The sequence below is a fragment of the Pipra filicauda genome, unplaced genomic scaffold (assembly GCF_003945595.2).
Source record: "Pipra filicauda isolate LSUMZ 115617 unplaced genomic scaffold, ASM394559v2 scaffold13_size5146498_pilon, whole genome shotgun sequence".
Lineage (NCBI taxonomy): Eukaryota > Metazoa > Chordata > Aves > Passeriformes > Pipridae > Pipra > Pipra filicauda.
In genome coordinates, this window is record NW_024103874.1 from 1,982,156 (window position 1) to 2,009,237 (window position 27,082).

The 27,082-nt window shown below is 44.2% G+C and overlaps 1 long non-coding RNA gene across 2 annotated transcripts in view; it reads right to left on the minus strand.

The window, feature by feature from the left end:
- Positions 1 to 27,082, minus strand: part of LOC120322652 — a 115,850-nt gene that overhangs the window by 14,116 nt on the left and 74,652 nt on the right. The window contains exon 3 of one of the 2 annotated variants that reach the window (XR_005562476.1): positions 22,921 to 23,131. The exons of the other annotated variant lie outside the window; for it this stretch is intronic. This is a non-coding gene — a long non-coding RNA (uncharacterized LOC120322652). Of the gene's footprint in view, positions 1 to 22,920; positions 23,132 to 27,082 lie in introns of those variants that run through there. 2 annotated transcript variants of the gene reach the window in all.

Consider the following 27,082-nt stretch of genomic DNA (forward strand, 5'->3'; position numbering starts at 1 on the left):
GGGGATCCACTGCTGCCCTCTTACAATTTCCTGGTCTCTCATTTTTACACTCACACACACTGTTATTTTTGAGCAGATCAATTTTAAATGTGAGTGCAATGTATTAAACTTAAAAGTGGAGTTTAAATTATTAAAATGCTTTCTATTAGCTGCGAGCAGCCCGTTCAAGCGAGCGAATTCACGTGCTGAAGCACATTTCTGTCGAGTTGAGCTGTTTAGCAAATGCCTTCCCTGCAGGTCTAGAGAAGCCAGAAGCATGGAAGAATATGTAAAATTTGGGATAGACTGAACTCCATGGTTCTAATAGGGGTGCAACACTGAATTTGAGATTCATCTTGGACCCAGGATTCCACTCGGTCTAAACAAACCAGCAGCTGCGTGGCTTTGCTTTGGTTTTGCCCTTATCACAGTGGGAAAATACAGCTGGTAAAGAAAAAAATAACTAAAAATCCTTTCTAAGTATTTACAGAAAGGTAAATTCCAAGAATTATTAAAGAGGTGGCACCAGAGGCAAACAGACTCCAAAGCAGGGAAGAAGAAAAACCCCACAAGCAGCAGATCATTCCATCCTCTGTCAGTGCATAATAAACACTGTGGTATTCCAGCCTATAATTCACCAGATTCAATATTAGGTCATTTAAGAATCCCTGTGTGACACAAAGAGAAAAACAAGTTAGCAGCACAAATGTAATGATAAATTTTATATGTAGCAAAGACTTCTGCCTGTTCAAGTCTTCGGAAGCCCCCTGAATGCAGATTTTTTTTATTCTGATTTTTGTTTTCTTTTTAGTCCACAATTGACTCAGTGTTCCTGATGACTTGAAATGAAGTTGTCAAAGGGAATGAATGTCACTTATGAGGAGGTTTCACTGCCAATGGGCCTTAAACCAGCAGCAACACTGTCCTGCAGAAATGAATTAAATTAGTACTTTTTGTATCAGCACAGGCCGCCAATATATAAAAATAAACAGAAAAGCATGGAGTTAAAATGTCATTTACAGCAGCACAAAGACTGCTCCAGTCCCAGCAGCTGGGACAAATGCTACTTGCTGTGCAGTCTGTACAAGAATGAATAGAAAAATTCCCAAACAAAAAAACTTTGTAGAATTTTGATATATTTTTCTAATGGCTATTGATAGTTTCTTGCCTTCTGCTTTCTGTTCCCTGCCTCAGCTAGATCTTCTCCTGCCCAGCAGTCAGACAACTGGCTCAATTCCAGGTTCGAGCCCAGAACAGGGATCCTGGATGGTCACTGCATTCCCTGCTCCCGAACATAAACCCCTGGAATACAGGAATTCAGCACAACAGGGACTTTCTCTGCCTCCTGTGCTAAGGGAGCTGTTGGAGGGGGATCATGAGCAGCAGCAAACTTGGCCTTGAGCTCCCCAAAAACGACCCAGTTCAGCTGTGTGGGCTGTGCTGAAGGGCAGAAGGAAGGGAAGCTTTGCAGGCTCTGACACTTCTACAGACTCCCACTGGGAAAAACTTCTCAATATTGAACTTTTAACAATACAATCATGCAATTATTAACACTACTTACTAATACTGCCATGAGTAGATATTATACTTACTCACAGGCAGCATAAGGTACACGAATACTCCTTCTCTTTGACTCAACATTCCCCGTTTCTGCTCTGAATTCTCCCTCCTGAGATCATATCAGCCACTCATCCATGCAACTTTATGATGCTGATGAAAGTGTAGTCCCTGATTCCAACTTAAATTTCAGTTTGCTTTTTCAGGGGAGCCCCTCATTCCCAGAAGCAGGCTTGCTTTCATTTATGATCTGTACCCTGTGCTATAAAATAAACACCAGGATGATGGAGAGCTGCTTTTCTAGGTCAAATAATTGTAGAAGAGTCAGGGAGAGCCTGGAAGGGAAATGCCTGTTCAATCAAGAAAGTTCACTAATGATTTCTAAAACGTCTTAATTGCTTCAGCACAATCTACAAGCATCCCTTTCATGCCTCAGACAGGACAAATAATTCAGTCTAATATTTCAGAATTAGCAACTTGCTGAAGTAACCAGACTATAATCTTCCTAGTCATGGGTTAGAATTTTTGAGGTCTCATCAGCACACCACAGCTTCTTTCTTTAAGTGTTTTGTGTAACTGCAGGCTTATCTTCAAAGAGCAGATGTATGAACTATCATTTTTGATTAAAGCCATCCAGCCAGAATTAAAAAAAAAAAAAATCATCTGTTCACTGCAGTCAGAATCATCTATTTTAAATACATTTACATATTCCCTTAGCTGTCCAACTATTTTTTTCCCCACTTTCCCTTCTTTTTGCAGCTTGGACTCCTGCCACATTTATATTTTGTACTAACTACTCAGGGTCCTAATTAGCAGAAATGGGATGTCAGCAGGGTACCAGCCAGCACGGGAGGGGTTTTGCTTCGTTGGGAAGATGTGCAGCATGTGGCATGGATCAAAATCCTTGCATCCCATGCAGAGAACAGCATGAGGTGAATTGCAGAGCAAGGTAGATGGGAGAATTTGGGTATCTGGGAAATTTGTGAATTGACAAAAGGTACCAATTCGCATGTTTGAGCTGTAGACAAAATGAAGGGGGATTTGCCAGCAATAAGGCAAATTGATTCAAAGTTTAGTGTACGAGCATGTAGCACACTAAAAAATAACCTGCAGTTCTGTCTCAGACAAGGCCCCCAACAATGTTGAGGGAGCTGATGTGGCAGCACATCAACCAGCAGCAAATGGCCAGGACAGAGATGGATCTCACACCACACCCCCTTCGGACCATCTCCCACTGAATCCTGCCCCAGGACTCCACCACAGGGAAAGCACAGCTCAGGGGGAGATGGAAGATATCCCCTAATCTGGATGTCTGTGGAAGAGAACTGGGTGTCAGTGCCATGAACTGCAAGAAGGGAGAGAAAATGATGAGAAAATTACGTGTCCTTCCCAGACCCAAAGTCAGCAGTGCAGAGCTTTGGGTGTTTCTGGCTCGTCTGTCTGTCCCTCCATTAACAACCACACAAGATGCAACCGGGGAGGTAAGAACTGCCAAAGCCAGGGGGTTTGGGAGGTCAGGGTGAGCTAAGAAATGATTCTTCTTGAATTTTATATCCCTTGCAGCTCTGGTTCTTTCCACTGGAATAGCAAGGAGGATTTCAGTTCTGCAGTGGACAGGGAATCCTCTGAAGAGCAGATAAAATTTTCGGTACATAATGAACCAGAATGGACGATGTCAGGGGCAGGGGTATTTTTCATGTCTTTTAATACATATAAAAATATACATATATATATATAAATATATGTGTAAATTTCTTGTTTATAACTAGCCTTCCAGTTTAAAGTCTGTCCCATTACCAGAATTTGGGTTATTTCTATTTTCTGCTGGTTTGTGACTCTTCACATCTGCTCAGCACACCCTGCCCAGCTCCCGAAGGCTCAGGGGCCTCCTTTGGTTGATGTTCCAGGGCAGAAGTGGCACAATCAGTGCCTTGCACCAGCCCCAGCATCTCACCAAGAGCTTCCTGCAGCATTTCTACTTCAGCTGTGCTCTCAGAAGAGCATCTGGTCTTGCAGGAGCAGCTCTGAGAGGTTATGTCAGTGGTTAATTGCCTTCATAGTACATGAGTAGATTCTGATTTTCGCAGTTGGTCAGAGGCACTAAAAGGCTGTTTTTTCAATAGTTTAAGTGGAAGATATTTGTCAAAATATCCAGACTCAGTGGAAAACTGAGCGGTTTTTCCCACTGGTCAGACTGATGGCTTTGGTGCAATTTGCTCATACACACTGTCAAAGGGAAATATAATCCTTGGAATTACAAGTATGGTCCTTTGAAGTTACAAATGTGGTGCTGTCGGTGACTTTCTAGAGGAATGCTGAGCATTGCTCACCAATGAAACATGAGTTATGATAATGGGTGGTAATGATAATTCTTCATATGCTAACTATATATCCAGTATTAAAATCTTATCTAAGCACTGGAAGGCATTAAGAGGTGTCAGACTGCCTTTAGTCTGTGGTGAGGTCTGTTTTTACTGTAGATACAAGAGGAAAAGGAAGACAAGACAGGAATCTATGACAATAAACAGTAAAAATAGAGATTTTTTTTTTCTTTCCTTTTTGAACAGTTTTGGTTTTGTTTTAAATTCTCTCACTTTCATTTTTCTCTTTTTTGCTCTTTAACTTCAGAGTTTATGAAGTGACAGAGGTTAGAGTGGCACTGAAAAGAGAAAGGAACTACAAAGTACCTTCTACTCACTCTTCCTTTGTTTTTAGGGACAAAAATCAGTGAGAGAACAGAAGCAAAACTCAAACCAGAACAAATACCAAAACCTTGAGATTTCTGAATATGAATAAAAACCTCAAAAATCAAAGAATTAGAGGAAACTTTGCAGTTTTGAACATAGGACCCTTTTCCCAGCGTTATGTGTAAAAGTGCCACAAGTGCTATTCCATCTTTTCAGGCTGGACCGTCCTTGGCTCCAAACTGCCAGAACTCCAGGAGGGAGGTGTCACATCCGAGCAGGGCTCACAGTTAGACTGAGTTCAGAGGGGTGGGGAATCACTCACATGGGTCAGAACTACGAAGGGAAGATATTAATGAACACGTGGAAGCCACGGGGTTTTAGTTAAAAATTCCGAAAGACATTAATTCCAAGATTTCTCTACCTGAAGCACAGACATTACTCGGCAGAAAGGATTGATTTGATCCAGTTGTGCTGGGCCTGCTTCATCACTTCTCCCTGGTGTAGTGCTGGCAGGATATTGTTATCCCCAACCCCAGAATTCCAGGTGATGAGGGTGGTGATGGAACACTGCTCTGCATCTGCTGTATTTACATCCTGTACCAACTCCAACTGGTTGCAAAAATAACAATACAGGTACCTAAAAAGAACAGGTTCTGTGGTCTTTTATTACTTTCTTTCTAATGACTGTGGCACACAGTAAAAGGAGTGTGTTATAAAGATTTCTCTAACTAACCACGAATATTCTGATCAATTCAGAGCTCCTGGGCCATTGTTTTTATCAGCCCAGTGGAAGGCAGCTCCCAGTACTGCACATTCCCACCACCCTCCCTGTTTCCCAAGCACTTGGATACTACTATGCTGTCACTACTCTGCACTCCAGCAAAGCTGAACTCTCTTGTGACTTTCTCCATGGAAAAGTTGGTCTGTGGCAGGGGAAACAAGTCTCTGGCAGTGTGGGATAACCCTGTGAGCAACTAAAGAGCTACAGAGAGTAAAAGACACAAAGCCAAGCGGAGAGAGGCTGCACGTGGCAGGGGCAGAGGGTCTCCTCTGGGGTAGGGATCAAAGCTGACCATGGAAAAGCACCAGGACAGTGACAACACTGTTGGTGCTCCACAGGTTCTGAAGGGCCAGCTGGGGACTGATGGACTGGAAGTTCTCAGAGCAGTGAAACATTGGCCTCAGTGCAAGAGGTGAGGCCCTGACCAGAAGGTGGGCGAGAAGAATTTGCTATGGATTAGCAACTCCAGCATAAACTGTCTTTTTGGAATAATTCCTTGATGGTGACTGTTTTTTCCAGGAAAAAGAAATCCTTGGGTTCTGCTCCAGGAGGGCACAATGAGTCAAGAGCACAGGCACCGTATTGTGGAAGAGTAAGGTGTTTTACACCCCTGATGCAAACCAGAACAAGTTAAATGGACATCTTGGAGGAAGTTTTGGTGTCTGCAGAGCTGATCTCATCCAAGGGCTCTGTCTCGTGCCCCAGGGTATGAATAACTCCCATTAATAACTCACTGATGTACTTTATCCTGCAGGGAGACAGGACCCTGCAGCATCCCCAGCACCGTTATGTGCACTGGTATGACAGGGGCCATGGGACAAGGTGAGCAAGGTAAAGGCTGACTCTGGAAGTTGTTGTTCCCCTAAACCATTGCACAAAACTGTTTTACCAATAGGTTACATCCAGAATTATCTGTATATTTTCACTCTGTACCTTAAGGATCTGTCTAATTAGCCCAACACAATGTCAGCACATTAACTACACTCCAGCAGACTGAAAGTATTTATTACTGAGAGAACTCCTACCAGAAACCTTGGAATTTTTACAATACATTTTTGTCCATACTTTTTGGAGCAATAATAATGTAATACCACATTCCCTCCCCAAATAGCTGCAGGGTCCCTTTTAATGAATAGGAACAAACAAACTATCCAGCTAAGCCCAGAAACATGACCCCTATCAAAAGCAGAATCAAACAATACCCTGAAACAATCTACATATACAAAGAACAAACTTTTCTTGTTCTTCCAAAGATTAACTCAGCAGGTATTTGGCATTCAAAAAATTCTATGACAACAGAAATGATTCTGTGTTTGAAGAGGTTTTCTTTAACATTATTGTTGCAATTATTTGGGAAAAGAAAAGTTTCAGAAAACAATTTTGAAATATTAATCTAGGTAACATTCTGTACAGCCAGTACTCCTGTGCTCCACTCAATAAAGTCTGTTATGTTTTTTATGCACAACTTTTTTCAAATCTCCTGGCCATCCACTCCCAGCTCCTGCTCAACATTTATTGCTCAGTCAACAATGGTGGCATTTTCCATTTCTCCATGGAATAGTATCTGACCCCTGTACTGGGCATGGAAGAAACGTACCCCGAGCTCACAGAGGAAAGGCCACAGTCAAATGTCAGTGCTGGGCCCAGGAGGAGACACTGAGATGCCTGTTTGTCCCACACTGAACACCATAGTCTGCGATCCTTCAGTCAAGCCCAGACAGGAATGACTCAGAAAACACCTACACCATCTTTTCACAGGTCCATTTGTTTCATGGGAGTGAAGTTTGGAAAGAAAACAGAGCACCTGGCAATAAGGTGTTGAGGTGATGCTCCCCTCTCCCCCTCCACACCGGCTGTTCTCCCCGCCCTGCAGACTGCCAGGATCCCAGAGCCAGGGCCAGCACTGCTCCAGCCACCACAGGAACCCAGAGCACTGGGGGAAGGCAACTCTCCCTGCTCTGTGTCAGAAAAATACTCCCAGCAGAAGCTCCTGAAAGCAAGAAACCTCTCTGGGCTGCACATCTCGCTCAGTAGAATTGAAATTATCTATTGAGACTGTCAGTGCCCTTTGGCAGGGATTGTCTGACATTAGTGTGGAGCACAGGGTGCTCTGATCTCCTATAGGATATTGATGTACCACCACAAATCAAGAAATGCCACATGTGCACGACAGAATTTATAGATCCCGCTGCTGCTTGTGGTGTCTGTGACCTTTAGGTTTAAGCACAGGCAGCTCCGTGTGCTGGCTATTGCTCTGCTCCTGGTCACCCGCATTTGTAAGCTCATGTTTAGAAGCACTAAAACCAGTGGAAACAGAGGCCAACCCCTCCCAGCTCTCTGTTAGGAGACTGGAGGAGTACAAAGAAATCAGCACTGAACCTTGAAAGGAATACATGTTGTTTGTGCAGACTGTCCGTGCTGGTGTCTCCTCAGCGCTCCCATAGCAAAGGGTAACATTCCTTTAGTCACTATTATGGGAGGAGTTGGGATGGCAATGAAAATATTAAATAACCTGGTCATTTCTCTCAGAGCTGGAGCTTCAAAGCAAATATCTGGAATTTTCCAACTTTCTATTAATGGAAAATGCAGCCTCCACGTCAATAGTTTCCAACAGAAGGATTTGATTTGGCTTTTTTTATTATTATTTTCACTAGGAAACCTGAAATGACACTGCTCATCTCAGCTCAGATCCAAATGATCTCAGCACTTCCTCTGAGAGGACCTTCATCTGTTCGTGGGCATGAGGCAACTGCTCCCATTCCCTTCACCACTTCCACCCATCGGAGCTTGGGGTTTTTAATTCTGCTGGGAAGCCTACACTGGTCAGGGGTGCTCTGGAAAGGGAATGAGTAACAGGATGAATGTGTCTTCAGCTTGAGTTGGGGGGCTTATTCCAGAGAGGATTTATTGATTTGAAACAAGTCCAAACGTGAGTCACTGTGCAGAAATGCTACACGGAGATTCTCGCTTGCAATCTCGCAAAGTGCTGAGGGCCCTCGAGTGTTGCAAATAAAATTGGAGCGAGTTCATTCGGCGCAGTCCTGATGAGAAATCGCCGGGGGGTTTTCCAGCTGCCGAGGGCACCTGACCCCGCTCCCGGGGAGGCGGAGGATGCCCCGAGCCGTGGGCTGGGGAGCACTGCCGCCTCCCGACAGCTCCGCTCCCTGCACGGGGAGCCAGCCGGGGACAGAGGGGCCAGGGTCATCCTCAGTCTACGGGGGTGACTGCAGAGTGGCAATAGGAGCTCACCACTTAAACTATGAGTTTGTGTTTTTTACCACCTGCTTGAAAAGAAAAGTGCTCAGTCACAGGGTTTGCAGCTGCTTTGGGGATTTCCTCAGCACAGGAGCAACAGGCACAGCTACCCCAGCCCTACCCCCTCCCCACAGCCCCACACAGCACTGCCCCAGCACCAGGAGCATCCTTTTTCCAGAGCCACAAGCCAGGGGCTGCCGTGTGTTGACAGGGGTTTGGACACCCTGGGGAACAGGGAATACATAATTCCTCATGGACAAGACTGAGCAGCCCTTCAGTCACACAGGTAAGTGTCCTGCTCTGACCTGCAGCCCCCAGCCAGGGAAACAGATGTGGTTTAAAACTGTTTGCTGCCGATTTTGAACCCAGCTTTGCCTTCTCCCCGTGTCATCAGCCCGGGCTGTGCATTGTTCAGCTCTGTGGCTCTGAACTGCTGCAGGGAGGGATGGAGCTGCAGTTCAGCTCGAGCACTGAACACAGAGGCCTTGCTGTTCCTGAGCACTGAAGGTGAGAGGGTAACTAATTTTTGCTGGCTGATTTTCTTTCCATTCCCAGCCCCTAATTATTTCTCTGCCTTGGTTGCTGTTAGACTGCACTTGATTAGGCTCTTGGAAAGGGCAGGCAAAGAAACACACACAAGGAAGGATCTTCCTCTGAAATCTGCAGGTGATGCATTTCCTGATTATTGCTGCAGTATTGCACAGGTTCTTGTTACTTTATACACAGATGCAAAGACTGCTCTGGATGTTGAAAATATTCAGCATCTCCTTCAGTTCTGGAAGGATAGAATCTGCTTTTTCCCTTTAGTTACCAGGGCACACTACTAAACATATGTCTTTTTCTCATCAACATGGGGAGCTTTTGTGTTGGTTCCAGTGCCCAATTGTCCGGTGTGATTAGAACTGCCAAAAACAATAACCCAGGAAATTTCATTTTCCACAATATTTTAGCGCTGTCTGACTTGGTGGAATCCCAGCAGTGAGCTGTGAGCAATGATATATGAAGTGAAAAATGCTCACCCTCCCTCCCAAGCCTCTCTGCACAGAATTCCTGCTCACAATCCATACTGAGGTCATGGGCTGTGCTGTCTGAGCTCCAAAGGAGATGCTCCCTGCCTGTTTGCCAGAGCGTTTTGATACCACTGTGGCCTGATAGAAAGCAAATTACCATCTCAGGAGAAGTTCTCCCTATTGCCAGTATTACTTTCAGATCAAAGCTTCCCATGAGATAATAGAAAAAGACTGGCTTGAGGCCCAGGGTTCAGGATAACTTGCCTTAAATTTGTATTTGCTTAGTTCACGTTACAAGGAAATATTTCTGTGCCTCCTCACAGCGTATTATGTAGAGCAGCCCTGAAAACAGCCTCAAATGCCATATTGCAGGGGAAGTAGATGGGAACAGGACACAAGGCAGTTGGCTGAGGTGGGATCTATAGGGAGTGATCCTTCCCAAAGCTGCTCAGGTGGAAAGAATGACCAACCATAGCAAGGCAGGCAGGGAGAGCTCGGAATGAGCCACAACAGGTTTTCTTCCATGGCTTTTACAGCTTTTCACTGCTCAGATGCCATTCCTGCATCCAGAGGTTAGGATATAATGGGATGTGCAGATGCAGAGATATTTTCCCTTTTTTTTGACTGACTGATTTGAAGAATAGGAGCCACAGGCTCCGTGCCATAAATGGGAAAGGCAATTCTTCAAGCTTTCATGAGAACTTGCTTCAACTATTAGTTTCAGCATAAAATGTTGGCTATATTTGTGTTTACAGAAGAAAAAGTTGGGTAAAAACTTTCCAACAACTATAGAGACTCTGAAAAGTTTTTCTGTTCCCCTTCCCTCCTTCTCCCCCCCCCCCCAGCATGGCTCAATTTGCTAAATATGCTGTGGGTTTATTTTTTACTCTTGAAATCACACAAGAAGGTCACAAATTAAACTGCTCTTCCCATATGGAATTAAGCAAAAGCAGATTAGTACTTAAAGTAGAGATTCTCAGAGGGGTCTTCTCTAGATCTTAATGGATTATTATTTTAATATTTGAAGTTTACTCAGTATCCAGTTTAGCTGAAAAGTAGTCACAGACCTCACAGTGTTTTCAAATTTCCCTGTGCTTTTTATTTCACTTCTTTTAGGACAGCACAATCCTGTTTATTCAAAGGTCATTGTGCTGAAAGCAATATCTGCAGATAACAAGAAATACTGAAGACAGTCACAGAAGGTAGAAAAAATATGAGTTCCATAACCCTTCACCTCTATTCGGTTTTGGTCTGTCTATTGGTTTTGCAGATGAAAACAAAGGAAATTCTATTGTCTTGAGGTGGCCTGTGCAAAATAAATCAAATTTAATTCTTGGTTCCCTCTCCTTCTCAAAAAAACACACTAAATTCTGCAAGAAGACTTTGGGTTTTGTTAACCCTTCCATGGCTTGTGTATGTTCAGCGAGCTCAGTCTCCACCTTCTAGTCACATAAAAATGTCCAATATTGACACATGGTAAGTGAGAGCCAGTTAACACTGTGGGGAGGCAGAAACATCCTCCCAAGGTACACTACAGGAAAGAAGCAAATTTATATCCTCTCAAATGTTTTGATTCAAAACAAGATGAGCCACAGAAAACAACTGATGTATTAAAAAACTCCTCCAGGATCCATTCTATGGCAAACATGGAACACTCGGAACATGTGAGTCTGCAGAGTCCCAACTTCTGCTGCTCAAGGCTGTTCCAGGAGTAATTAATGTCCAAAGGACACCACTGTCCAAGGCCACAGGAATTAGCCAGTGGAGTCAACCTGTTGGCATCACTTCTCTTTCAGAGCAATACTACCCCCAGCATGGCATGGCCTGAGGGCAGCCACCAGCTCCCACACTGCTGGGCAAAGAGGGAGCACGGAAATCAGGTGGGTCAGTGGGACACGAGGTGACCGTCAACGTCCGGCTGCCTTAGTCAGGACTTTTCGGCTCATGGAAGAAGTTTCAGGAATAGGGCAGATGAGGTGGCCACACCAACCAACAGTGGCCTTGCTGGGAAGGATCTGTGATCTCCCTTGGCTTGTGCAGATATAGGCATAGATATATATCAGATTGTATCTTTTCTGGGATTGTTCCCTTCTCACGGCCTGTAAATGTGACGTAATACCCTTGGAACAGAATCATCCCGAGAATAAACGTCTCCTGTAAAGAAAACTGTCTATCCCTTCAGAGGGAATAGTGTAGATTTACAGACTGAGCACGCTGGGAAACTTTTTCCACTCATTACACCAAGGAAAACGTTTCAAGAGAAGTAAAATCTCGGCAAGCGCTGAGCTTGGAAGGCAGAACGCAGGAAGCTGACATGTGCAGCCAATTCTGCAGGAGGAAACTAGACATTAATATCTTCAGACTGGAATCTGGGGCCCACAGCTGATAACGGAGAACTCAACACTCTTGGTAACCTGTAGCTTTCCAATGGAAGCCAGAATCTCCTGTATGGAATTTAAGCAGAACAAAAGCTGTTCCACTGCCAAGAAACATGTGCAGATTGACCATAACCAGCACCAGGCTCTGGAGGCAGCTTTTTCCTCTGGGTGTGTCTGTCTCACAGTCTCCTCTAAAATCTTCAGGTACTTCAGGATTTCCTTTGAGCCACCTGCCCCCCAGGCAGGGCTGCAGAGAGGACACCCTGCAGAGGAGGTGCCACTCTTCCTCTCTGACCAAGGACTGATCTTAACCACTTCTGTCTCAGATCAGCTCCCAAACAAATCCCTACTGCAACCTGCATTTTTTTTCCATTAAGCCTTTGTCAAATGAGAACAACATCGATTTTCTAGGAAAGAGTCTGCTTTCCTTAAACATTTTTGTTATTTCATCACAAAGCAAAGAAACAAGGTCCAAAGAAAGTGAATTATTTTGTGTTCTTTGGCAATTTTTCAGCCAAAATAATTCAAAAGGTTTGGCAGGTTTTGACCTTACAAGAGAAGTCTCATTTTTCCATGTAAAGGAAACCCTTTTCCCAGGTGTTGCTAAACTCATCAGTTAAGTAGCAAATAATTCAGCTGTAAAAGGATAACCAGGGAAAATGTGGGTCTGTTGCTGACTGGGGAAAGTGAGGAAGGACATGGAACATACCAAGATATTCACTGCCTTTCAAACCCTGGCATCTCCCATTTTTAGCTTGAGACTCACAAGAAGCTTTCTGCAATTCTGTAACCCTGCCAGACCCCTGCCTCTTTCTTTCATTTGCTCTCTCCCCCTCCTCCTTCCTTCCTTTTCCCACCCACATATTATTTAGTCAGAATGTGACCTAATTACAGTTTGTGCTTATCTGAATGCCCTGCACTCCACCACGGCAGTTAAGGGGGTATCTGAATGAGGATGGACAAAGGATCTTGCTGGAGAGGGAAAGAGGGATTGTTGCACTTGTTGGAGTAATGAGCAGAATCCCCAGGCAGTACCTCCTTGAGACTTGGATCTAAGGCTGTCACTGCAGGTCTGGAGCTCAGGTTATTGTTTCAGGCAAAGCCAGTCTCTCCTCTGTTAAACTCAGCTGGGTTTTTCCCTGGCCTAATCTTGCCCACACTGAAGCAAGGGGTGATTTTGCTGGAAGCACAGCCGTGCCCTTTGTTGCTCACCATAATGACAGTGTTTGCTGTGCTTCTGGCCAAGATGCTGAGGAGACACCAGAGAATTTTTTTGTTCTCCCTGTAGTCTCACAGAACAAGTTTTACTTTTCTCTTTTTTTACGAGAAAGAAGCAGAGCACAACCCCGGAAAGTGGAGGGAGAAACAAAGCAATCTCTGTGAGCCTCTGGCACGTAGGAGCAAAAGAGAGGAAATGGGAGGTTAAGAAGGGCAGAGCATCTGCTCACACTGTGCTTGCTCTCTCCTTCCAAACATCAAGCTCTAGAAGGCCAGAGCACCAGTTCTGACTGTGAATATCTTGGCTTGTGTCAGGTGCTCTTCCTGCACCCACCTGACTTCAGCTGGATTTTTGCCACTGACTTCCTTGGAAGTAGCATCATGCATCAAAACCTGCACTGGTTTAGTCTTACTATTTAAGGATTAATAAAAATGATCCCTAGGACCAACTGGAGAAAATGAACTGAGGAAAACATGAGTGTAATGTGCTGTCTAACGTGTTTTCCAGCAGCTGGCCCCCAGCAAGCAGCTAAAGGTCTGAGCCCTTCACTCAGTAGCCAAGGGTGCTGTGCTGGTGGGAAGTCCTGGCCATCACCAAACCCTACAGCAGCCTTGTCATCAGCCCTCTGGAACTCCTGCCAGGTAGGGAAACACCTGCATTTGCACAAAACCTTATTTGTCACATGGGTCACGTGAATAACCAAGAAAGCACGTCCGTGCTGCATTCACCTCGTGGATCACTCCCCTCATCCAGACCCTGCACGTCTGGGACAGCGTTATCCTTACATGTGAAATACTGCTCAGTGAAAGAATCCCGAGAGCTTTTCACCTCATGGAAATTTAAGGAAACATGAACTGCCCAGAGGAATTTCAGTTTGGAGTCCTGTGGTGCACCAGAAAGCTGAGTGCACAGAGCTGGAAAAAGTTAAAGAGCAGTTGGAGATGATACAACTGAAACTCATCCCACAGGAAAAAGGGCAACAGAGGCCAATGGGAATAAGTGAGGATGTGAAGATTAGCACCAGCAAAATGTAGAAGTCTTTCAAACATAAACAGTCTGGGAAAGAGGCAGAGTAGGGAGAGCTTGTCTTAAAAAAAAACCACAACCCAAGGCTAGAGCAAGTTAAAAGAACAGTTAGAAGAGGAAAACAGATAGAAAACAGATAAATAACAGGCCTGTATTGTGCAAAAGCTCTATTTTTGCAAGCTAAGGGTAAGAGAGAATGGTTTGTGTGCAAAATAAAAGAGGTGGGGAGGAAAATTAGGAAAAACTGTGAAACATTTCCCTCAGAAACACAGGAGACCCCTGTCAGCCTAAGAGGGAGTGACCTCAGGAGGCCTCCAAGGACAGACCAGTGTCACCTTGTTCTTGTCTTTACAGCACAGGAGGACCCAGAGTGCTCATGTATCTCCCCCGGCATGGCAGCAGCACAGTGGGGAGATGCACAGAACCCCCCCTGGGAGGAGAGCCCGGGTGACCCGTTATCCCACCACGGCTCTGGGAATTCCCAGTGGGTAAAAGCAGGAGAGCCTCAGGCCTGACCTGGCCATCAAAGCTGTTCCTGAAGAGATGGGAAACATCTGCGTGGTAGAGACAGTAGTTTACAGGGATATCTGCCCGGATGCAATTTGAGACATATTAAATGCTGTTTGTCAGGTTTAGTGTGACAGTCTAATCTATTATGTGAGTCAGGATGGCTTTATTGGTGAAAGATGACTTGGCTGTAGAAAGCTTGGGAGTTTCCATCTCCACAGCTGCCATGACAAAATGGGAGAAATGCAGTAGACAGGAAATAATAAGGGCTCAATTCTGCCTTCTCTGATATTTATGCAGTTGAGCTGAAATCCGCAGACTCTTTGTATCCCGTAAAATGTTTGGGGTTTTTCCCCCAGTAATCCTTCCATAGGCTGACATGGAGTTACCTCTCTCATCCCAATGAAGTGCGAGGAGAACTTTGTTCACTGATCTGTTATGAACATGTAAACAAGAGAAGAATTTGGCTGGTGGCCTTTTTGAAGGCATTTTGTATTACACTTTATTGGAAAGAATCATGAGTTGAAGAGAATTATTATGCTTTAGGGAATTAAGTCTTTCAACACACAAGTGTTGTCTAAGAAACTGGAATTAACTGCAGCACAAAGTCTTTATGGCCAGAAGGGGTATGTCCCAGCCACCCTCAGCCACAGCATCTGTGCTGGGGCTTTACAGGCTCTTGAAGTCTGTGGGAAGGTTCCCACTGACGTCACTGAGTTTTGGATCCCTTCCAACAGACATCTTTTACCTTTCCAGCTAGGTAAAATCAGGAAAAGTTTTGCATTCCATGAATTCTCACAGATTGCATAAAGTGACACCACAAATCCTGAGATAACCTCATCTGTTATCAAAGGTTATTAAAGGGGTTGCAGAGATACCCCTTCAGAACAGGTTAAATGAGAATAGGAAATGAAGATGTTTGTCTCTGCTGACAGCACTGGCACTGCAGATTTGAAGACAGGAACAACAGCATCAGGGATGTTCTGGTCTTTTAGGAGAATGAGATACAAAACCGAAAGTGCTGCTTTCCTGGGACAATGATCTAAACCAGAAAGGGTTTGTTAAATTAATCAGCCATTCAACATGATGGTCAAGAGAGGGACATTTAGAAGGCTATAATATGAAAATATTTGAAACTGTCTGTCCAGTCTATGGCAGTTATAAAATCAAGAAATAAGAAGGATGTGATAAGAATGAGACAGAAAAGGAAGCTGGGGAATAATTTGGTTGCCATTTACAAGGTTCTGATTCACTCTTCTGGAGTAGATCCTTGCACAGTGAGACAATCCAGGGAGATGTTCTCTGTGTTTTGTCATGTGCCATTTATAGAACACAGGAGATGGTGGTTAAGCTCCTAGAAATGCCAGCACATGGAATCACTTGTCATGAGCTGAACCATCGTCCTTCTTCTCTCCACCTTGGCTTGCAGTGGAGAGCAAACAGAAAATACAGTGAACAGAGTGACTTTCCTCAGCCTCGGGAAGGAAGCAGAAGGTGCTGGATTAAACAAACATCTGCCCTGGAGAAGAGCAAACAATGTGCTTGTCTAGTAAACTGAGCAAACAGGGCTTGGAAGTCAGAGAGAGGGGAGGATGAGACAGAGGAAGCCAAGATGACCATTTTGCCAAATGACTTCTTTTCATGCCCCAGCAGTCACTGCTGTAATTATGAGGCTCTCTGGGGAGCTGAGCAGACTCAATCTTCATTGCTTTAGAACATTGCCAGTAAGATACAAAAATTGCTAACACAGTGAAAACATTCATATGCAATGGAGTTTGGTTTTTTGTTTGTTTGGTTGGGTTTTTTAACCAGCAAAATGTCTATTATGCAAAAGAAAAAAATCCACTGTACATTCTTTCCTCTCACAGATTTCATGCACATCAAAAGGGCCAAATTAGCAATGGCAGGAACTGATGCTGGGTGTTCATTCAAAGCAAGGCACAGGCATTGACAGGGCATCTTCTCCCGCTGCCACAACTCCACCCTGCCAGGAATGGCACCTCAGAGATCAGTAGATCAGTGACTCCTCAGGGACCTCCAGGCGAGGTCACAGTAAGTGTCGGTGTGTGAGCAAAAGACTGGGAGGGACACTGAGGACACCTCACCACTAGAAATGGGTTAGAGACCATTATTGCAAGAAGCCTTGAGACCAGGAACACTTGATCACACATTCTGTGCTCGTGTGGGACCCCCAGTTAAGGAATTACACACACACACAGAATCTGAAAGGTCTGCCCAGGGCTGCATTAGCTGTGTTCTCTGCCAGGGCTGTGGCACCTCAGGCAGGTTTGCACCTTCGTAAGATGGTGGAGAGAGCAGCCCCTCACTCTCCACCCTGGAGAGGTTCCTTCTCCCTTGACCTTTGATGGATACAGACTGAATAGATTACTCAGGATAAACCCTCAGCCAGGGACCTGTTTCAGAGCAGGGCAGGCTCTCGGTGCTCAGAGAAACCGAATTCCCCCAGCCCTTCCCTCTCTTCTTCAAAACCACTTCTGTGTTGGGTCACAGCTTCTTCTCTTCTGTCTTCAACTTTCGTGAGAATTTGTGCCTTATTTTGTACCAAGGAGCTCTAAATATGGATGTTTAAATCAGTTTTCAGCCCTGAACCTCGGCTCTCAATAGATGGTGGCAAGTGCTGAACATATGGCTCCCATGTGCCATGTTCCTGATCCCTGCACAGCTCCATATAAGGTGCAGTTTGAGACAGAACATTCATTCACGGGTGGCAAGAAGCAACCACTGACCCCACAGACACTGAAGGAAAGAAACTAAACTTGGAATTTCCTGCTTTTATTAAATTTTCTCCCCTTTCCTTTTTTTTTTTTTCTTTTTGCCTCGCAATTATTTTTCCACCACTCTTCTATTAGAACAACGTTTCTTTTCCTATGTAAAAAGCAAGGCTGGGCCTTCAGTCATTGCCCTTGTTCTTCAGGAGACAGGAATGTGTGCATTTTACTGAGACAATGAAATCAGTTAACTATCAAAATGTGTGTAAGGCTTTTCCCAAGCCTTTTCCCAGCACCTTCAGTGCTGACAATAACCCAACAGCCACTTCCTTTGACTCCCATGACTCCCAGAGCTTTTGTAGTCATTTGGATGTCACACTTCAACAATTTAAATTTATGAGATGTAGGGGTTTATTTCTTGGCTCCCTTGCTTCAGGAAACCTGTGCAGGCACTGAGAGAAGAACAAAATTTGCAACTTTGCTGGGGAAAAAGAAGCAGCACGATAAACTAGTGGCTGATTTAAGATATTCCAGTCACACAGCCTTTGGTGGAGCAGACCCAGTGCATGACAACAAAAGGAGAATTTCATTTTGTTTTTGAAATGCTGTTATTACATTCAGGAAATTTGCAAAGGCACCTTGACAGAAAATGATCAAATATCTGAACTTCCAGTGCAACAACATTTACTTAGTAAATGACATTTTAATGCAGAAAGTCAAATTTGCATACTAATTAAAATTTTTCTTTAAAACATTTAGACTTTTTGGCCTTCCCACCTACCCACAGTGACAGAGATTAAAAGATTTTTTTATTAAGTCCTGTCAAACAAAACACACTTTTGTAAAGTGCTACAGTACAAAGTATCACTTTTAACCTATTTTCCAGTCAGTCAGAATTGAGGCAGTGGAAGCATTTCCAAATGCTCCTTGATCTCAGAAATCAGAAAGGCAGAGACAGGGGGAAAACTCACTAAATTTATACACTGGGGGGAAACAGCTTCAGGTACTGCATGCTGGGGAATAAAATAAAAAGACATTACACCTGTAAAACTACCCTGGTGCTTTTCTAAGAGATTTATAGAGGTGCTGCAAGTCAGAGTAACACTTCAGCAGGGCTAGAGGGTGATGTGGGTAAAGCAGGCAATAAATAGTGTCAGGTGGCAGAATGAGGATGGAACATCAGAGTGGAGCAGGGGGAAGAGCTGAGCAGCTCCCTCAGCCTCTGCTCTTCCCAAGCAGGGTACTGTGAGTAAAGCAGGAGGAGGAGCAGGAGGAATGCAGCCAGCCTGCAGCCTTGGTTTGAGGTTGCCTTTCTTTAAAAAATCAACCACTGAAGCCAAATTCCTCCTATAATAATTTCCTGGCCAAGCAGTTTCTTACAGTGAAATGAGCATTTATCTTTTAGTGGAAACAACAATATTTCAGGAGGATCAAGACAAACTTGTTGCACCATTTTTTCCAATCTCCTCTTTGTATGTGCCTGTTACCAGCAATAACTTCCTAAGATGTGGCCTCCCACAAACCACGAGGATCACTACAAACAGACAAGCAATTCTCCTGAGCTTCAGTTGTTTTTCACTCTTCTGTGAAGCCAAGAACTGAACGCTTTGCCTCTGTTCTGCGTGACACGACAACTTCGACGCTCTTCAAAGCTGTTTTCTTTGAGGATTTATATTAATTTCTGTGTATGATCAGAGTTGTTCTCTGTGTGAGCAAGACCAGGTTTACACCAAGTACTGGGCTGCTCTGGAAAGGCTCAGAGACAGCACAGGGCACAGTGTGCCACACAGAGGGCGAGGACCACGGCTCCAGTGGGCTATGACACAGGACAGAGGGAAGGCCCTGCTCTGTGCCTGTGTGGCTCCTCTGCCTGGTGTCAGCTCCACCCCAGGGACTGGATGTGTCCCTGGGCTCAGCCCCACAACACACACAGGGGGTTCAGTGCCCACGTGGCCTCCCCGGCTCCCACAGCCACCCCACTGCACTCGTGTTTCGCTGCAGTGAGAGGAAGTTTTACATCTCACAGGTTCCCTCTGTAGTAAAAATGTGCCTGTAACATGTTCCTGTACCAGTTTGGGAATTTTGCAGGCTCTGCTGATGGGACAATTTCAAAGACACCTGGGAGGCAGATCCTACAAATGCTGAAAAGCTGCAAACATTTAACCACTGGACTATTACGTGAACATCAGGCAGGACCCAGCACACCGTGTGCATCCCAGAGCTGCACAGACTGACTTCCCTGGACCTTCAGGATAAAATGATGATCCTATTGTCTTTTTTCCCACGGACATTTAAGCCACCTTTTACTGCTCTGCTCTGAGGGTTTCCCCACACAAATGGTGTCTTGCAGTGGTACAAACAGGGCAGCTCCCACCACATGAGATTAATGACCTCCTGGGGAAGAACAGAACTAACCAGCCAGCCAGGGCCAACTTCTGTCACCACTTAAACTCCTCTTTTCGTCCCATGTCTTATACCTGGGTTATGTGCAGAAAAAAGGGCCATTCTAGATCTGGAATAGGAGTAATTTCTGATTCCCACCCCTACCAAACAGCCTGGCCTTTGCACCACCATCCTCTGCACAAACACCTCAAGCAGGTGTTCTTAGAGAAAGGGAAAATTCTACACAACATAAGGCACTTTGCAATTTGTGTAAGGGCTTCCACAAAAGGAGTTCCAGTGACACAAATAATTCATTGAAAGTTATAACTCTGAAGGCAAATTATACCCACAGAATGTACCATCACAACCCAGTCCTTAGCTCAAAACACAAACCAGTTCTCTGCTGGTGCTCCTTCTTTGCTGCAGCTCGAGCTCTTGACCAACAGACTGGGCTTTGTCTCCCCGGAATGAGGAGTAACCAATGGCTTTCTTTAATGTCTTTTTCTGCAAAGTTCTAAATATTCCATTTAAAGGGCCAATAATCTGCACATCCTGAAAAATGCTCCAATAGTTTCACTTGAAACCCTTACTCTGCCTGGTTTTTCCCTTCTTTCTTCTTCCTATGGATCCAGAGCTCTGACAGGATACTTCCAACACAAGCACCTGTTTTGCCATTTTCCTTCCACACAGCTCAGCAGCTCATTGGAAGTAGTTATTCCTTTGCTCTTCCTCTCTCTCCTCCTTATTTCCACCCTACAAATTTAACAAAGCAATATCCTCCACCCTTTGGGGACAGTTTTCTGTCTGCAGGGGACTGTAACAACTTGTTTATTTTAACCCTTTAAACCCCAACATTTTCTCACGATGTTCTGGCACATCTTCAGCTGCAAGGAGAGCAGGAGCAACAATGGAAACAGGGGAAAATGGAAAACTCTCATTTTCCTCTTTGAGAAAGAGCCCCTTTAAAACAGAGGGAGAGAGGAACTTTGCAAATGCTCCCAAAATGTTGGTACTTTATTTCCAGGCAGGGCAATGTTTGTAACTTTGCTGTCTCCTGAGGGGACTCCAACATCAAGATCAGAGAGTCTGATGATCAGCTGCAGCAGGGCTTGTACAACCCCAGGGCCCCAAATCTTAATTATATCTGCAACTGTTTACAGCTTATAATTATTGATGTTAATTTACTGAGGGATGTCACACTTCTAGCCTCAAGTTATGGTTTTGGCACGTTAATCCATTTGCACACAGACTATTGCTTCTGATTGTACAGACTGAAATTAAAAGGTATTTTTCATTTTAATTTCATTTGATTTTGCCATGTTCTATATGATTTTTTTTTTTAAAAAGTAATTTGACTATTTCTAGCAATGTCATAAATATTGTTTAAATAAAGCTCAGCCTCCCACAAGCTTCCCACTGCCCCAAGAGCAACAGGATGTCGGAGGCTGTGAAGGACAGCAGAGCAACCCACACTTTCCTAAGGTCCTAAATTCAGTGAAATGATGACCATCTGACAGCAAAACCAAATCATGAAGTTAATATTGCTGAGCTTTATTGCCCAAGAGCTCTGTCCTGCCAGTACTCACTGCACTCTCAATGTAAACTGGAGCATTTACAGAAGTTTTAATGGGATCAATATTAATTATTTGTAGGCCATAGCTTTGCAATATTATGATACCTTTTTGTGGCTAAGAACTCAGAATAGGAGGAGCCAGAGATACTTTTTTTTTCTCTACTCAGTTTTAGGTTTAATCTTGTCCAGTGAAAAAAGTTCCCTTTCTCCTCTGACTCCCTACCTTCTCCAGTTAATAAATGTGTATTAATATCAATTGATATTATTTTTTCAGAAGTAATTCATTAAAGCTTCAGCTTACATGTACATAGTTCTAATTCATGCCTTCTCCTAGATCATGTCCTTAAAAAAGGACAGTTACAACTCAAATAGTTATTTAAAAAAAAAAAAAGACCAAACAAAAAACAACAGGAAAACATGCAATAACTTAAAGAAATCTCCCTGATAACTCAAGTGAAATCCAAGATCTTGAACAAGCAATCCCATCTTCCTCCATAAGTGGATACCACAATTTGAGATACTCTGACTGAAAAAAAACCCTCAGTAAAACCAGTGCTCTGGGACCAGAATTTTATTTGTTGCTGCTGCTTCATCATCCTGAGGCCAAACCCTTTCTCTGTTCCTGCTCCCAGATGTGACAGCAGAGGAGTTTGTACAAATACCACACAGGAGGAAGGAATATTCTTCTAGAAGGAATTCTAATTTTTCAGGTCCTCTGGGAGCCCATGACGTGTCTGAGCTGCTTCAGCCAGTTCCACACATCAATCCAGGGGGAAGAACAACATTCCTGATGGTTCTGCTCCCAAACACTCATCAGAGAAACCCCCATATAGAGCTCCTACTCTTATAGGGTATAATATAGGGCTCCTACTCTTATAGGGTATAATATAGGGCTCCTACTCTTATAGGGTATAATATAGGGCTCCTACTCTTATAGGGTATAATATAGGGCTCCTGCTCTTATAGGGTATAATATAGGGCTCCTACTCTTATAGGGTATAATATAGGGCTCCTACTCTTATAGGGTATAATATAGGGCTCCTACTCTTATAGGGTATAATATAGGGCTCCTACTCTAAAATCACAGCAATTCTCTGCAGGAAACCAGCTGAGTAAGAAGAAGGATAATGTTCATAAACCAAGGTATTGAATACAAGTCAAAGGAAATATTCCTGCCACATAGAAGCAGTGGAGAGCACAAGCTTATTGCACACTCCTGCTTCTCTTATCAGCTAATTCTAAGCTGATGTGATAGTAATGCAAGGCACAGGAGAGGGCAGACAACGGCAGGGGAATGTGGGGGCTTTTTATCCTGTCTGGAGGATTAGAGAATCTCAGTGCTAAGAGGTTTTTTATCTGGCAGTACTCACAGCTGAAGACATAAGATATCTCTAGAGCAGGCAAAACAAAGCTATCCTTAAGAATATGGCACTGGGCCTGTCCTGCCTACCCCAGCAGCAGAGACGTTTCACTGTGTGCTCATGGAGTCATTAGAAAGCCCACCTAACTTTGAATCAGAGTTTGGAACAGCAAATTCATTTATTCTGTGCCCCTTTTTTGTTTGCACCATGACAAAGCCAATCAGCAATAGATTCTCATCAAGTTTTTTTAAGCCTGATTTTCCTTGCTAGTGGAATCCTGAGTTGTGGCAGTCGGTGTATCCAGAACAGCTCCCTCACATGGAGGCACAGATGGAGACGTGTCTGCATTGCATCAACTTCATCTCTCTGACTTCTCACAATGCTACAGGAACAGTTTATTCCATAATATAATATTCCATGATACTTGGCACTTGCTCAAGCAGCAGCTTTGTCATTCCCAGGTGTTGGTGGACTGTGAAGCCCTCTGAGCTGGGGATTCTGGGGGTCACTGAGGGGTGAACTGAGGCACAAATCAGTTCCATGGTTCAACCTGTGGTCATTAGGAAGGATTGGAAGTGAATCTGGGACTCAGAGCTGTCATGCTTTTATCTTTCATGCCAGGAATCTTTCCACCGAGGAACAGGCCCACGGAAGAGGAGAAGGAAGGGGAACATGCAGAAGTGCAGCCTGCAAAAATGGTAAGAAATGTGGATTTCTGTAGCATTCAGCACTACCCTGAGCCTGCAAAGGCAAATGGGACCATTACCACTGACTCCAGCAGAAAAACATGTGGCTCAGTGCTGAGTGATTTTGAAAATGCTGCTTTGACATTTTAGGCCTGAAACTAGACATTTTCCCTGACATTATGAAACACAGCGAGGTAATATTACAAATAAGTGTAAAAAATAAATCCAACTTGGAAAACATAAATGACCTTTCCAAGCCTGAAATCATGTAATAATAACAGGCCTGACCCATTACTGAGGTTTTATTGTTTGAGCTTCACTTATGTTTTTGCCTTTCTCCCTTGGATAAAGTGAACAGTTGGGGACTGAAATCCCAGAACAAGTGCATGCCTATTTACCAACAAAATGAAAAATGTCTGGAAATACTTCCAAATATCTAATCTGCTGGGGGGGTGGACAGCATACAAAGGCAAGAGCCCAAACCCTCTCACCCTGCTTCCTCCAGGGTTTGCCTGCATTGTTTGCTTCACACAGCCCGTTTCTAATGAATCCAATAATCAGCTGGAACTTGAACCTGCTCTGCCATCTCTCCCTGTGCTTTCAGTTCCAAGAAAACTGAAGCAAATTATATTTTTCTTAAAAAAGCCATAATAATACTAATGTTTACATCTGGTTCCAAAACCAGTTTTGAGCTCTAGTCAAAACAGAGATGAAATTTAATACACACAAGGTTCAACTTTTTGGGAACTCGGAATGTTTGCTTGGTTGATTTTTCAAATGTTTTTTTCTAAGAGCTTTTCTGTCTTATCTTACTCTATCTGTTCTTAGGTCTTTAACTAATCTTGAACTCTGCAGACAGTTCCCCCAGTGTGCTCCCACATTTCCCAGCTGTGTGGATGGCTGGGTAGGACTATCCTGGTTCAGCCTGGTGAGGCAGAATGTGCCTGCTGAGACCAACAGGTCTGATCTGCTCCCCAGGCTGGGAATGGGTAGATGTGCTTCCATCTGCTTTTCCCTCCATGGAGACCCTCTGGATCTCCTTCTGTCTCAGTTGCCAAGTTCTGTCAACTCCGTTGGAATTTTGTACGTTTGAAAACCCTCCTCTTTGGCCATTTTTCCTTGATAATGGCAAAGAGATTAATAAATTAATTGGAGAGGACAGATCTGACAGACTGGCAGACAGGCAGACATCCTCATTTCCTTAGGAAACAAGGCTGACAAACGAACACACTCCCTAGAGGACTTGACAGCAGTGACTTAGGTACAGTTGCACAGAGCTACCTTTAATTGAATACTGTTGGATTACATTCCATTTTTCCTCTTGTCCTGACCTGCTCATGGAGTAAATAGAGCCATCTGCCAAAGCCATGGCTCCTGAATTAGAGAAGTGCCCCTTCCCCCTGGGACAGCAAAGTAGGCCAGCGAGTCACCAGGGCTTTCTGCAGCTCAAATTATTATTCAGGTTTCCACACTGCAGGAGCAAGGGATCTGTATGGAGCTGAACAATCTGGCAGGAAATGTAGCTAAATCACAGAAACACACTGGCTGAGAACCACGGGTATCTCACATAGTGAGTTTAAAGTGACATTTGCAGATTAAAGTTTGTCATTCCCCTTCCCAGCCCAAAACTGTTTCTATTCACTGGATGCACTTCTCACCTTAGACAGAGCAAACTGTTTGCATTGGATCCCCAGCCAAGCAGAGAAGTTAAAAGTCCTCAGCCATAGGCAGCCAAACAGCATCCTGCCTGTTGTTTGAACTCCACATGAACAGGAAAGCAGTTGTTTATCATTAGAGCACATGGTGTGCTTTTTTCCCTTAGTTTTTGTCAATAAAAAGTATTTTTATTTTTACAAGAAGTCCTACAAGCAGAACACTTTATATTTCTCCAACTGCTGTCTCTAATGAAGAAGGTTTGTATTTCCAACAACAACCCTCTTTATGGCGAAACAGAAAACATTTTCCTAGAAAATATCTTCTCATGGTTGAGAGTTTCTTGTTAAAAGTGTTTTTTCTATAATGTCTGCTGGTAACTGTGGTTTGGCATTTTGGCAAAGAAAAGGAGGACTGAAGGCTGTTCAAAGCCTCCAGGAATTCCTGTGATGATCTTGAGGGCTCAGAGCAAGAGGCAAACCCAGTCTTATTCTAGCTGGGAGAGAAGGGGGTGTTGAACAATTAAGCAGCCACATCTCACACAGGTTAATGCCAACAGGAGAGATCAGGCACTGCCCCATTGCTCAGGAAATCCACACCTCGGAAGCAACTTCCCAACTCCATTTCAGCCCTGACGTGGACCAACTTAAAATAACAGATTAAATAGAGATTCAGTTTTTAAAAAGCTTTAAATAAAATTTTAAATAAAGATTCAGTCTGTCAACCCATCTCACCCTCCTTTTATCACTTGAAAAAGCCATTCTTCGGAAAAAAAAAATCAAACAAGAAATGTCTTCCCCCAAGGAAATATTCCTTTGCCATGATGATCCCCCTGTCTTCTCCTACAGTTGTGTCAGACTGTGGGAGGCCCTGGCAGGAGAGACCAAAGAGGAATAATCCAGCAGAAAGCTCTTTGCAAGCTCCCTGGATGCCAGGCTGCCCACACAAACTGGCCATGCACGCCCATCTCTGCCTTTTAAGAACAGCAAACCCTTGATGGATGTCACTGATGCCTCCACAGGGACTGTCTGGGCACCTTCTCCCTGCACAATGATCCTGCCATATTATTCCAGGATGCCGTGGGAGCATCTGGGAAATGATCCCAGCTCCCTGCTCAGATGGACTGTGTGCCCACGTGCAGGGGAGGTTCCGACTGGAACACTGGAGGTGTTGGCAGCATTTATTGTCTCTGGTGAGCAGAGGGTGCTTGGACAGGGAATTCTCCAGCTCGGAGCCCTCCAGGTCCTGCAGCCCCACGGTAATGCTGGAAGAGCTGAGTTACCCATTTCTGGAATCCAGGATTCATGAGGACTTACTACAAATCAGTTCTGCTAAACCAGTATGAAGGGCTGAGACACCATTAAATCAATATAAACTTAGGTTATATCAATTTAAATCTAATTCAGTGGGATCAAATCGAAACCAGTCTAAAATAATCCTTTGCTAAAACACAGTAAGAGTGGCTTTCTATAAACTCATTTAACCAAAACTAGTTGCAAACTAATGTAAGGTATGGTTCTGACACATGGAGGAAAAAACCTGCTGTGAACACCACAAACAGCTACTGAGTGTTCACACCAGGACTCCGAGGAGAGACACTTCTGGAAATGAGATGTGTTCAGGAAAGCTTCACATTCTGTGTTTTGTTTTCAATCCAGATGCAGAAAGGACCAAAGATTTTCCAGATCAAATCCACCAGTTCCCCACCATTTCTGAGAGGTTTCTGAAAATTCTGTGCAGTGATTTGCTCCAAGACTTCACAGACATTTTGATTAAAAAATTAAAAATTCTTAAACAGTAAAGCAGCATTTTTCAGTTCAGGAGCAAAGCAAGGACATCGAAAAATGAGTCTCTAAAGCAGAATGAGCCATGATCCACCAAGGCACTATTTCAAAAGTGAGGGAACTGCCCACCTCCAATCCCACCTGCCCTCAGGACACTCAGAAAAGTGTCTGAAAAACTATGGCAAGAACATCAGAAAACAAACCATTTAGGCAGCAAAGTCTGAAGCTGGAATGAACACAAATATTACAAGTTCCTTGAACATGAGGCGCTTTTTGTCTTTCCTGTTTGAGTCGGCAAAGCACCTAATGGGGTGTGAGAAACACAAGGGCAGGCAATTATTTTCCTCTGTTCTGCAAGCTGGGTAAAAGAAACGTCACGTCTGGTTGCAAGTTTGGGGCTGCAAGGTCTGAAATCTGCCCCCTCAGAGCCCAGACAGGCAGGGATTGCCAGGCCCTGCCACTCCTGGAGGAGCCGGCACATCCAGAGCCCTTCTCCTCGCAGAAGGGACCCGCTT